Source organism: Papio anubis, chromosome 2, assembly GCF_008728515.1.
Source record: "Papio anubis isolate 15944 chromosome 2, Panubis1.0, whole genome shotgun sequence".
Lineage (NCBI taxonomy): Eukaryota > Metazoa > Chordata > Mammalia > Primates > Cercopithecidae > Papio > Papio anubis.
The window spans coordinates 192,140,270-192,152,509 of record NC_044977.1 but is presented as its reverse complement, the minus strand read 5'-3'; the positions used below and the strand labels follow the sequence as shown (position 1 = coordinate 192,152,509).

The following is a 12,240-nucleotide window of genomic DNA, read 5'->3' as shown; positions in this document are numbered from 1 at the left end:
CACAGTGGCTGACACCTATAATCCCAGCATTTTGGGAGGCCAAGGCGGGCGGATCACTTGAGGCAGGAGTTTGAGACAAACCTTGCCAACATGGCAAAACTCCATCTCTACTAAAAATACAAAAATTAGCCGGGCCTGGTGACGCAGGCCTGTAATCCCAGCTATTCGGGAGGCTGAAGCACAAGAATCGCTTGAACCTGGGAGACAGAAATTGCAGTGAGCCAAGATCATGCCATTGCACTCCAGCCTGGGCAACAGAGTGAACTCTGTCTCAAAACAAACAAAAAAACCCCAACAAAACACAAAAAAACAAATTCTGGAGCTGAAAAATTCAGTTGACAAACTAAAAAATACATCAGAATCAACAGCAGAATTGATCAAGTAGAAGAAAGAATTAGTAAGCTTAAGGACAGACTATATGAAAATACACAGAGGAGACAAAAGAATGAAGCAAACCTACAAGATCTAGAAATCATAGGGCAGATCTGAGAGTTACTCGTCTCAAAGAGGAGGTAGAGAGAGAGAGAGAGAGGGTAGAAACTTCATCAAATAGTAACAGAGCTTTCCAAAGCCAGAGAAAGTTACCAATATTCAGGTACAAGAAGATCCTAGAACACCCAGAAGATTTAACATAAATAAGATTACCTCAAGGCATTTGATAATCAAACTCCCAAAGGTTGAGGATAAAGAAAAAATCCTAAAAGCAGTGAGAGAAAAGAACAAATAACATGTAAAGGAGCTCCAATACATCTGGCAGCAGACTTTTCAGTGGAAACCTTGCAGGCCAGGAGAGAGTGGCATGTCAAGTGCTGAAGGAAAAAAAACGTTTATCCTAGAATATCATACTCAGCAAAAATATACTTCAGACATGAAGGAGAAATACTTTCCCAGACAAACAAAAGCTCTGAAGGATTTTGTCAATATCAGACCTGACCTGTAAGAGATGGTAAGGGGAGTTCTTTAATCTGAAAGGAAAGGACATTAATGAGCAATAAGAAATCATCCAGAGGTACAGAACTCACTGGTATCAGTAAGTGCACAAGAACAGAATGGCTTGACACATTAATTGCCATATGTAAGCCATATTTTGAGTAGGAAGACTACAAAGCCTATCAAAAATTATAACTACAATTTGTTAAGAGATAGTATAACAAGATAAATAGAAACAGTGGCCGGGCACAGTGGCTGTTGCCTGTAATCCCAGCACTTTGGTAGGCTGAGGCGGGTGGATCATGAGGTCAAGAGATCAAGACCATCCTGGTTAACACGGTGAAACCCCATCTCTACTAAAAATACAAAAAATTAGCTGGGCGCGGTGGCGGGCACCTGTTGTCCCAGCTACTTGGGAGGCTGGGAGGCAGGAGCATGGCGTGAACTCCTGGGAGGCAGAGCTTGCAGTGAGCTGAGATCGCCCACTGACTCATGCCTGGGGCTTTTGGCTGTGAGCAAGACTCTGTCTCAAAAAAAAAAAAAAAAAAAAAAAAAAAAAAAAATCAACAAAAAGTCAAAGAGGGAGATGCAGTTAAAGTGTAGAGTTCTGTTTTGGTTTTCTCTTGGCTTTTTTTTTGTTGTTGTTACTGGAGTTATCAGTTTAAAATAGTTGGATAGTTGGTTGTAAGATGATGTTTGCAAGCCTCATGAGGCTTTTATTTTGAGGTAACCATATAACATCAAAACAAAAAATCTACAACAGGTATACAAAAAATAAAAAGCAAGAAATAAAAATATACTACCAGAGAAAATCATTTCAACACGAAGAAAGGGAGGAAGGGAAGACTATAAAACAAGTAGAAAGCAGATAACAAAATGGCATAGGAAGTCCTTACGTATTGATAATAACACTGAATGTAAATGGACTAAAGTCTCTAATCAAAAGACATAGATTAGTTGAATGGAAAGAAAAACAAAACCCAACTATATGCTGCCTACAAGAAACTCACTTCACCTATAAAGATACACAGACTGAAAGGGCTGGAAAAACCAGACCTCTTTTTCCATATAAATAGAAGTCAAAAAAAGAGAGCGAGTAGCTATACTTAATGTCAGGTAAAATAGGTATTAAGATAAAAATTATTAAAAAGAGATAAGGTCATTATATAATGATAAAAAGGTCAGTAAGACAATATAAAAATTGTGTATGTGTATCTCCACACATACCTTACACTGGGGCACCCAGATATATAAAGCAAATATTATCCAAGCTAAAGAGAGATACCATCACAAAGAAGGCAAGAAAACAAACAAACAACAACAACAAAGAAAAAAAAAAAAAAAGAGCCAAAGAGAGACAGACTCCAATGCAATAAGAGCTAGAGACCTCAATACCCAACTTTCAACACTGGACTCAAAATCAACAAAGGACCAGGTGCAGTGGCCTATGCCTGTAATCCTACCAGTCTGGGAGACTGAGGTGGGTGGATTACTTGAGGTCAGGAGTTCAAGACTGGCCTGGCCAACTTGGTGAAGTGCTGTCTCCACTAAAAATACAAAAATTAGTCAGGTGTGGTGGCAGGCACCTGTAGTCCTAGCTATTTGGGAGGCTGGGGCAGAAGAATCGCTTACCCCTAGCAGTGGAGGTTTCAGTGAGCCAAGATTGCGCCACTGCACTCCAGCCTGGGCAACAGAGTGAGACTCCATCTCAAAACAAAAAAAATCAACAAAGAAACACTGGACTAGCCAGGGGCGGTGGCTCATGCCTGTAATCCCAGCACTTTGGGAGACCAAGGTGGGCAGATCACCTGAGGGCAGGAGTTCAAGACCCAGCCTGGCCAACATGGTGAAACCCCATCTCTAGTAAAAATACAGAATTAGCCAGGCGTAGTGGCACATGCCTGTAATCCCAGCTACTTGGGAGGCTGAGGCAGGAGAATCGCTTGAACCTGGGAGGCGGAGGTTGCAGTGAGGCAAGATCGCCATTGCACTCCAGCCTGGGCAACAAAAGGAAACTCCTCAAAAAAAGAAGAAAATTGAAAACTTTATTCAAACAAATGAAAATGGAGATATAACATATGAAAGCCTATGGGATACAGCAAAAGCACTACTAAGAGAAAAGTTTATAGCAGTAAGTGCCTACATTCAAAAAAGTAGAAAAACTTCAATAAACAACCTAATGATGCATCTTAACTAGAAAAGCAAGAGCAAACCAAACCCAAAATTAGAAGAAAAGGAATAATAAAGATAGGCCTAGAAATAATTGAAATTAAAATAAACCAATACAAAAGGTAAATTAAACAACAGTTGGTTTTTTGAAATGGTAAAATTGACAAACCTTTTAGCCAGACTAAGAAAAAAAGAGACTGAAATAAAATCAGAGAGAAAAAGGAGATATTACAGCTGATGTCACAGAAATTCAAAGCACCATTAGAGACTACTATAAACAATGATATATCAATATATTGGAAAACCTACAAGAAAAGAAATGGATAAATTCGTAGACACATACAACTTACCAAGATTGAATCATGAAGAAATCCAAATCCTGAATAGACCAATAAAAAGTTATAAGATCAAAGCCATAATAAAAAGTTTCCCTTCAAAGCAAGCCCAGGACCCAGTGGCTTTACTTCTGAATTCTTCCAAACATTGAAGGAACTCATAGGCTTTGCATGGTGGCTCACACCTTTAATCCCAGCACTTTGGGAGGCCAAGGTGAGAAGACAGTTTGAGAACAGCCTGGGCAAGATAGTGAGACCCTGTCTGTAACTCTCTAAATAATAATAATATTTTTAATGTTAAAAAAGAACTTATACCAATCCTGCTCAAACTATTCCAGAAAATCAAGGAGGAGGGAATACATTCAGACTCATTCTATGAGACCAGTATTACCCTGATACCAAAACCAGACAAGTACACATTGAAAAAGGAAAACTACAGGCCAGTATCTTTGATGAACATAGATGTAAACATTCTCAACCAAATACTGGCAAATCAAATTCAACAACATATTAAAAAGATCATCATGATCAAGTGGGATCCATCCCAGAGATGCAAGGATGGTTCAACATACATAAATCAGCGTGATGCTCATATTAGCAGAATGAAAGATGAAATCATATGATCATTTCCATTGATGCTGAAAAAACATTCACAATTTAACACATGGTAAAAACCTCAACAACAAAAAAACTGTAGAGAAGGAACATATTTCAACACAATAAAAGCATGTCTGACAAACCCACAGGTAATATCATACATAGTGAATGGGGAAAACCTGATAGCCTTACCTCAAACATCTGGAACAAGACAAGGATGCCCACTTTCACCACTGTTATTCAATACTGGAAGTCCTAGCTAGGGCAATTAGACAAGAGAAAGGGCATCTAAACTGGAATGGAAGAACTCAAATTATCCTTGTTTGCAGACATTATAATCTTACACTTAGAAAAACCTAGACGCAAAGCACTTGGATTAGTTTATACCCATAATTATAACTCACGCCCATAATCCTAGTGATTTGGGAAGCCAAGGCAGGAGGATTGTTTGAGGCCAGCCTGAGCAGCATAGTGAGAGCCTTTCTGTACACACACAAAAAATGAAAAAATTAGCTGAACATGGTACCATGTGCCTGTAGTGCCAACCACCAAGAGACTGAGGCAGGAGGTTCACTTGTGAGGTTGAGGGTGCAGTGAGCTGTGATTGCACCATTCTACTCCAGGTTGGCTGACAGAGTGAGACCTTGTCTCTTAAAAAAAAAAAAAAAAGAGATGCCAGGCATGGTGGCTTACTCTTGTAATGCCAGCACTTTGGAGGCCAAGGTGGGCGGATTGCAAGGTCAGGAGATCGAGACTATCCTGGTCAACATGGGGAAACCCCGTCTCTACTAAAAATACAAAAATTAGCTGGGCATGGTGGCGCGCACTGGTAGTCCCAGCTACTTGCAGGGCTGAGGCAGAAGAATCGCTTGAACCTGGGAGGCAGAGGTTGCAGTGAGCTGAGATTGCGCCACTGCACTCCACCCTGGTGACAGAGCGAGACTCTGTCTCAAAAAAAAAGAAAAAAATAACCTAAACTCTACTGGAAAACTATTAAAACTGGCTGGGTGCGATGGCTCACGCCTGCAATCCCAGCACTCTGGGAGGCCAAAGCAGGCAGATCACGAGGTCAAGAGATTGAGAGCATCCTGGCCAACGTGGTGAAACCCCATTTCTACTAAAAATACAAAAATTAGCTGGGTGTGGTGGCGTGTGCCTGTTATCCCAGCTACTCTGGAGGCTGAGACTGGAGAATCTCTTGAACCCAGGAGGCAGAGGTTGCAGTGAGCCAAGATCGCACCATTGCACTCCAGCCTGGATGACAGAGTGAGACTTCATCTTAAAAAAAAAAAAAAAAAAAGCTTTTATCAGAAGACAGGCAATAAACGAATGCTGGTGAGGATGTAGAGAAAGGGGAACCCTTGTACCCTGTTGGTGGGAATGTAAACTAGTGCAGCCACTATGGAGAACAGTACAGAGGTTCCACAAAAAGCTAAAAACAGAACTACTACCATATGATCTAGCAATCCCACTGCTAGGTATAGATCCAAAAGAAAGGAAGTCAGTATGTCGAAGAGATACCTGCACTCCCGTGTTTATTGTAGCACTATTCACAATAGCCAATATTCACAATAGCCAAGATTCTGTATCAACCTGTCCATGAACAGATCAATGGATGAAGAGAATGTGGGCCATATACGTAATAGAATATTACTCAGCCATTAAAAAACAATGAAATCCTGTCATTTACTACGGCATAGATGGAACTGGAAGAGATTATGTTAAGTGAAATAAGTCAGGCACAGAAAGATGTCACATGTTCTCATTCGTGTGGGAGCTAACAAAACAATTGAAGTCATGGAGCTAGTAGAATGATGGTTAGCAGAGTCTGGGAGGGTAATGGGGAGCAGGGGAAAATTTGGGGATGGTTAGTGGGTACAAAAATATAGTCAGAATGAATAAGATCTAGTGTTTGATAGCAAATACGATGACTATAATCAACAATAATTTATTGTGTATTTAAAAATAAAAGAGTAGAATTGGAATGTTTCCAGTAGAAATCAATGATAAATACTTGAGGTGATAGAGACCCCACGTCCTCTGATGTGATTATTACACATTGTATGCCTGTGTCAAATCATCACATGTACCTATAAATAAAACACCTGTTAGTACCCATAAAGATAGAAAAAAGGAATTGATTAATCCAAGTACATGATAGATGGGTATTAATGACATTGTCAAGTATTTTTTAAAGGTTTAAGTTTTTTCATAATGAAAAAGAAGAAATTCTACCAGCATTTTAAACTTCTACCCAATTATACCATTAATTTTATTATGGATAATTTTAGACATAATAATAATTAGAATAGCATCATGAATCCCCATGAATCTGTCATCCAACCTCAAAAATTAACATTTTGCCATTCTAGTTTTATGTTTATCTCTACCCACTCCCCTCTCCACTCTGTGATTATTTTTGGTGAACTTTTTTGAGGTATAATGTATGTGCAATAAACTGCATCCATTCAAAGTATAAGTTGATGAGTTTTAACAATTGCACATGCTTGTGAAACTGTCGCCACAATCAAGATACAGGACAATTTTGTCATCTCCAAAAGAGTTCTTATAATCCTTTGTACAGCCTTTCTTTGCCCAGCCCCCAACCCAGCAACCACTAATCTGCTTTTTGTCACTCTAGACAACTTTGCATTTTCTAGAAGTATATAAGTAGAATCATACCCCATACAAATTTGTTTGGTTTCTTTTATTCAGCATAAAGGTTTTGAGATTCATCCATGTGACCGCGTGTGTCAATAGTGTGTTTCTTTTAGTTGCTGAGTAGTAGTCTATTGTATAGATAGATCACATTTGTCATCCATCCGCTGGCTGATGGATATTTGCATTGTGTCCCATTTTTCGCTCTTACGAATAAAACTGCTATATAACATTTGTGTATAAGTCTGTGCGTAGATACACATTATCAATTTCCTGGTTAAATACTTAGAAGTGGAATTGCTAGATCATATGGTGAGTGCACATTTAACTTTTCAAGAAACTTAAACCATTTTCCACAGTGATAATCTGTTTTATAATCCATACAGCATTTTACATATGAGAGTTCCTTTGTTCTATATCCTCAGATTTGGTGTTATCATTCTTGTTAATTTTTTTTTTTTTTTGAGACGGAGTCTTGCTCTGTCGCCCAGGCGGCAGTGCAGTGGCGCGATCTCCATTCACTGCAACCTCCGCCGCCTCCGGGGTTCGCGCCATTCTCCTGCCTCAGCCTCCCTAGAAGTTGGGACTACAGGCACCCGCCATCACGCCCAGCTACTTTTTTTTGTAGTTTTAGTAGAGACGGGGTTTTACCGTGTTCGCCAGGAAAGTCTTGATCTCCTGACCTTGTGATCCGCCTGCCTCGGCCTCCCAAAGTGCTGGGATTATAGGCGTGAGCCACTGCGCCCGGCCCTGTTGTTATTTTTTAATAGAGTCAGAGTCTTGCTTTGTTGACTAGGCTGGTCTCAAATTCTTGGCCTCAACGAGACCTCACAAAAGATGATATATAACTTTCAGTTTGTCTGTGTTCTTATGCTAACACTGTATCCTCCCACCTCAGCCTCCCAAAGTGTTGGGATTACAGATGTGAGCTACCATGGCTAGCCTCTTCTTAATTTTACCATTTTAATGGTTATGTGTAATATTGTCTCATTGTGGTTTTAATTTTTATTTCCTTGGTGACTAATGACATTGAGCACCTTTTCATGTGCTTTTTACATCTTTGGCCTTTTTGTATCTTTTAAAAAATTATATTGTTACGTATATTATTGTAAGTGCTTCCTACAAAAGACTGTACTGAGTACTTTTTTTTTTTTTTTTTTTTTTTTGAGACGGAGTCTCTGTCGCTCAGGCTGGCATGCAGTGGCGCGATCTCGGCTCACTGCAACCTCTGCCTCCCGGGTTCAAGCGATTCTCCTGCCTCAGCATCCTAAGTAGCTGGGACTACAGGTGCCCGCCACCATGCCTGGCTCATTTTTGTATTTTTAGTAGAGACGAGGTTTCACCATGTTGTCCAGGCTGGTCTCAAACTCCTGACCTCAAGTGATCCACCCACCTTGGCCTCCTGAAGTGCTAGGATTACAGGCATGAGCCACTGCACCCAGTTGAGTACTTTTAAAATTATGTAAAATACACATAAAATTTAGTATCTTACTCATTTTTAAGTGTACAGTTCAGTAGTATTAAGTATATTCACAATATTAGGCAACCAGTCTGCAAAACTTTTCCATCTTGCAAAACTGAAACTTGTATATCATATTTTGTGAAGTCTCTGTTGATACTATTTGCCCTTTATTGGATTATCTTTTTATTACTGAGTTGTAGGAGATGTTTTTATGTTCTGGATACAAGTTATTTGTCAGGTCTATGCTTTGTTATTGTTTTCTCTCCTCCTGCAGCTTCTCTGTTTGTTTTCTTAACTGTCTTTTGATGAAATCTAATTTACTATACTTTTCTATTATAGTTGCTGCTTTTTCTATGTCCAGTCTAAAATATATTTGCCTCCTGTGTTTTCTTACAATAGCGTTGTAGTTTCCAGTTTTACATCTCCGATGCATCTCAATGAATTTTGTATGTGAGAAGTGAGGTAGGTCGGGCACGGTGGTTCACACCTGTAATCCCAGCACTTTGGGAGGCCGAGGCAGGCGGATCACCTGAGGTCGGGAGTTTGAGACCAACTTGACCAACATGGAGAAACCCTGTGTCTACTAAAAATATAAAATTAGCCAGGTGTGTGGAGCATGCCTGTAATACCAGCTGCTTGGGAGGCTGAGGCAGGAGAATCACTTGAACCCAGGAGACGGAGGTTGCAGTGAGCCGAGACAGTGCCATTCCATTCCAGCCTGGGCAACAAAAGCAAAACTTTGTCTCAAAAAAAAAAAAAAAAAAAAAGAGGTAGGGAGGATCAAGATTTTTTTTTTTCCTTAGTGTACTTTTCTTTTCCAATTTAATTGCTTTGACACCATTATAGAAAGTCAACTGATCATATATGTGTAGGTCTACTTCTGGATTTTCTGTTCTCTTACACTGATGCCTATTTTTTATGTTAACACTACACGATATTACTGTATCTTCATAGTGTGTCTGAAAATCACTGTGAGTCTGCCAGCTTTATCCTTTTTCCAGATTGTTTTGGCAATTCTGAGTCCTTTGCATTTTCATATAAACTTTAAAATTAGTTTATCAAACTCTGTTTAGTAAGCATGCTGGAGTGATTGGGATCGTGTTTATACATTAGTTTGGGGAGAATGGACATCTAATAATATTAAGCCTTTCAGTCCATGAACATGGTATATCTTTGCATTTATTTAGGTCTTTAATTTTTCTCAGCATTATTTGTAATTTTTAGTGTATACACCTTATATATACATTCTTGTTAAATGTATCCTTAAGTATTCATGTTGCTGAAATGGCTATGAACAGAGTTTTAAAAATATTATCTTCTAGTTGTTTATGTATAAAAATACAGTTGATTTCTGTATTTTGACTTTGTATCTTCTGACCTTACCAAAGTCATTTACTGCTTCTAGGAGCTTTTTTGTATATTCTGTGAAGTTTTCATAGACACGTAACATCTGTAGGTAGTGACAGTTTTATTTCATTCTTTGCAATCTGTATGCCATTTTTTTCCTTGCCTTACTGCACTGGCTAAGACTTAGTACAATGTTGAATATAAGTAATGAGATAGACGTCTTTCCCTAGTTCTCAATCTTGGAAAACGTTCAGTTTTTCACTATTGTGTATGATGTCAGCTGTAGGCTTTCCTATTATTCCTATTTTCCTGAGAGTTTTTAATTATAAGTAAATACTGAATTTCATCAAATGCTTTTCCTGCATCTAAGCAGATGAACCTATGGTTTTTCTTCTTTATTCTGCGAATGGGACCCAAACTGAAGGAGCAACACCTTTCTTGAGACATGGCAGTCTCACGTGGTAGCTCTTAAAGTTTCAATTTGATCATGACATAATTTCACTTCTGGTTATTACATCCTTTTGATTAAAGCAAATCACATGACAGGACTACACTTCTCTCTTTGGGAGGGCAGAGAAGTCACATGGCATGGGCAGGCCTGTGTAATCTTCTTACAGGGAGGGCAACAAATAATTGGGGTCAGTGACACAATCTGTCATGCACATTGTTCTTAATTATGTGTACAGGTTAAATATCCCTTATCCAAAATGCTTGGGACTAGAAGTGTTTTGGATTTTGGACTCTTTCAGATTTTGTAATATTTGTATATATATAATGAGGTATTTGGGGGATAGAACCAAAGTCTAAACACAAAATTCACTTATGTTTCATATACACCTTAGATGCATGGCCCAAAGGTAATTTACAATATTCTTAGTAATTTTGTATATACAACAGTTTATGTACATTGACCCATCAGAAAGCAAACGTGTCACTATCTCAACCACCCCTGTGGACAATCTGTGGCATCATGTCAGCTCTCAGAAAGTTCAGATTTTGGAGGATTTCAGGTTTTCGGGTTAGGGATATTCAGCCTGTATAAAGTTCTATGTATGTCTGTGTTAATGTGTTAGAAGAAGAAAAATGATTTGGAAAGATAGGTGAAGTGTATCTTTTTCTGTATTTTGTAATTTTTATACAAAAATCTATTTTACAATGTAGGAAACATTACTTTTTGAGAAGAATATAAATCTGGTTTTATTTATTGCTGTATTCTAAATATGATTCCTTGTTTTAGATACTCGGAATTAAAAAAAAAATACTCCGAATTTATAATCTGGAGAGGACCATTGTTTATTATTTTCACTATTTCCTTCTGCCCACCTCACTCCCCTAGGTTGATGCAGAAACTGAAAAGCTAAAGTGATTTTTCTCCAGGGTCATGAAGACTTACAGAAGATTCATTTAGAGCAGGACACTATTTGAATATCAGAAAGCGAGAAGGAAATCTTGGGAAATTAGTTTCAGAGAATTTGAGGTAGTTTAAAATGTTTTAACCCAAGTAATCACCAAATTACTCTAACCTGAGAAGGCAAATTGATTCACCCTTTTACAAATGTGTGTGGAGCACCTACTACTTTATCACCCACTCTACACTGGAATTTCGAGTGGAATAGCAAGCATTTCTAGACTGTAAAGGGATATCTATTACGATATAAAGGTGTGTTATGATTGTAAAGGATGCATAAAGTATTATCAAGGATGTTTTTCTCAATTTTGACATTTGAGAGACCCAAGCAAGTAATCATAATAACTAAGATATTTGGTTACTTATAATGGGCTAAACAGAGTTTTATGCATCTTACACATATTCTTTTATTACTTTTAAAAACTTCATAAGGTAGGTACTATTTTCTATGCATTTTATTAGTTGAGGAAATTAAGGTGCAAAGAAGCTAAGGAAATTGCCCAAGTCATCTGACCAATAAGTGGAAGAGCCACAATTTGAACTTGAGCAGACTTGCTTCAGAGCCCATGATCTTAACTGCTGCTTACACCATATCTGTAGAAAGAGTCTGTAGATGCAGTTTCAGGGTGTCACTGTGTGTCGCCCAGGCTGGAATGCAGAGGTGTGATCATGGCTCACTACAGCCTCCACCTCCTGGGCTCAAGTGATCCTGCTGCTTCAGCCTCCCAAGTAGCTGGGACTGCAGGCATGCACCACCACACCTGGCTGATTTTTTATTTTTATTTATTTATTTTTCTTGAGACAAGGTCTGGCTCTGTCACCTAGGCTGGAGTGCAGTGGCGCAATCTCTGCTCAATGCAACCTCTGCCTCCCAGGCTCAAGCCATCCTTTCAACCTTAGCCTACCAAGTAGCTGCGACTGCTGGTGCACACCACCACACCCAGCTAGTTTTTGTATTTTTTGTAGATACAGGGTTTCGCCGTGTCACCCAGGCTGGTCTCAAATTCTTGAGCTCAAACGATCTGCCCGCGTTGGCCTCTCAAAGTGCTGGGCTTACAGGCGTGAGCCACTGAGCCCGGCCTGATTTTTTATTTTTTGTAAAGACAGAGTCTCATTATGTTGCCCAGGCTGGTCTCAAACTCCTGGGCTCAAGCAGTCCTTCGCCTCAGCCTCCCAATGTACTGGGATTACAGGTGTGAGCCACCGTGCCTGGCCCCTTATACTGTTTTCTAATACTATGATTCCTTTCTAAACAAGAGTTGAATCCAGGTTAAATATGTACATGAGAAAATGAGGTAAGCATAAAAACAAGGAGCCAAGTCATATCAGGCAGT

General features: G+C 39.1%; 1 protein-coding gene across 5 annotated transcripts in view; it reads left to right on the top strand.

Annotated features, from left to right (window-relative positions):
• The window catches only part of SENP5 (SUMO specific peptidase 5), a 70,112-nt gene that overhangs the window by 46,903 nt on the left and 10,969 nt on the right, over positions 1-12,240 (top strand). The window lies entirely within an intron of this gene.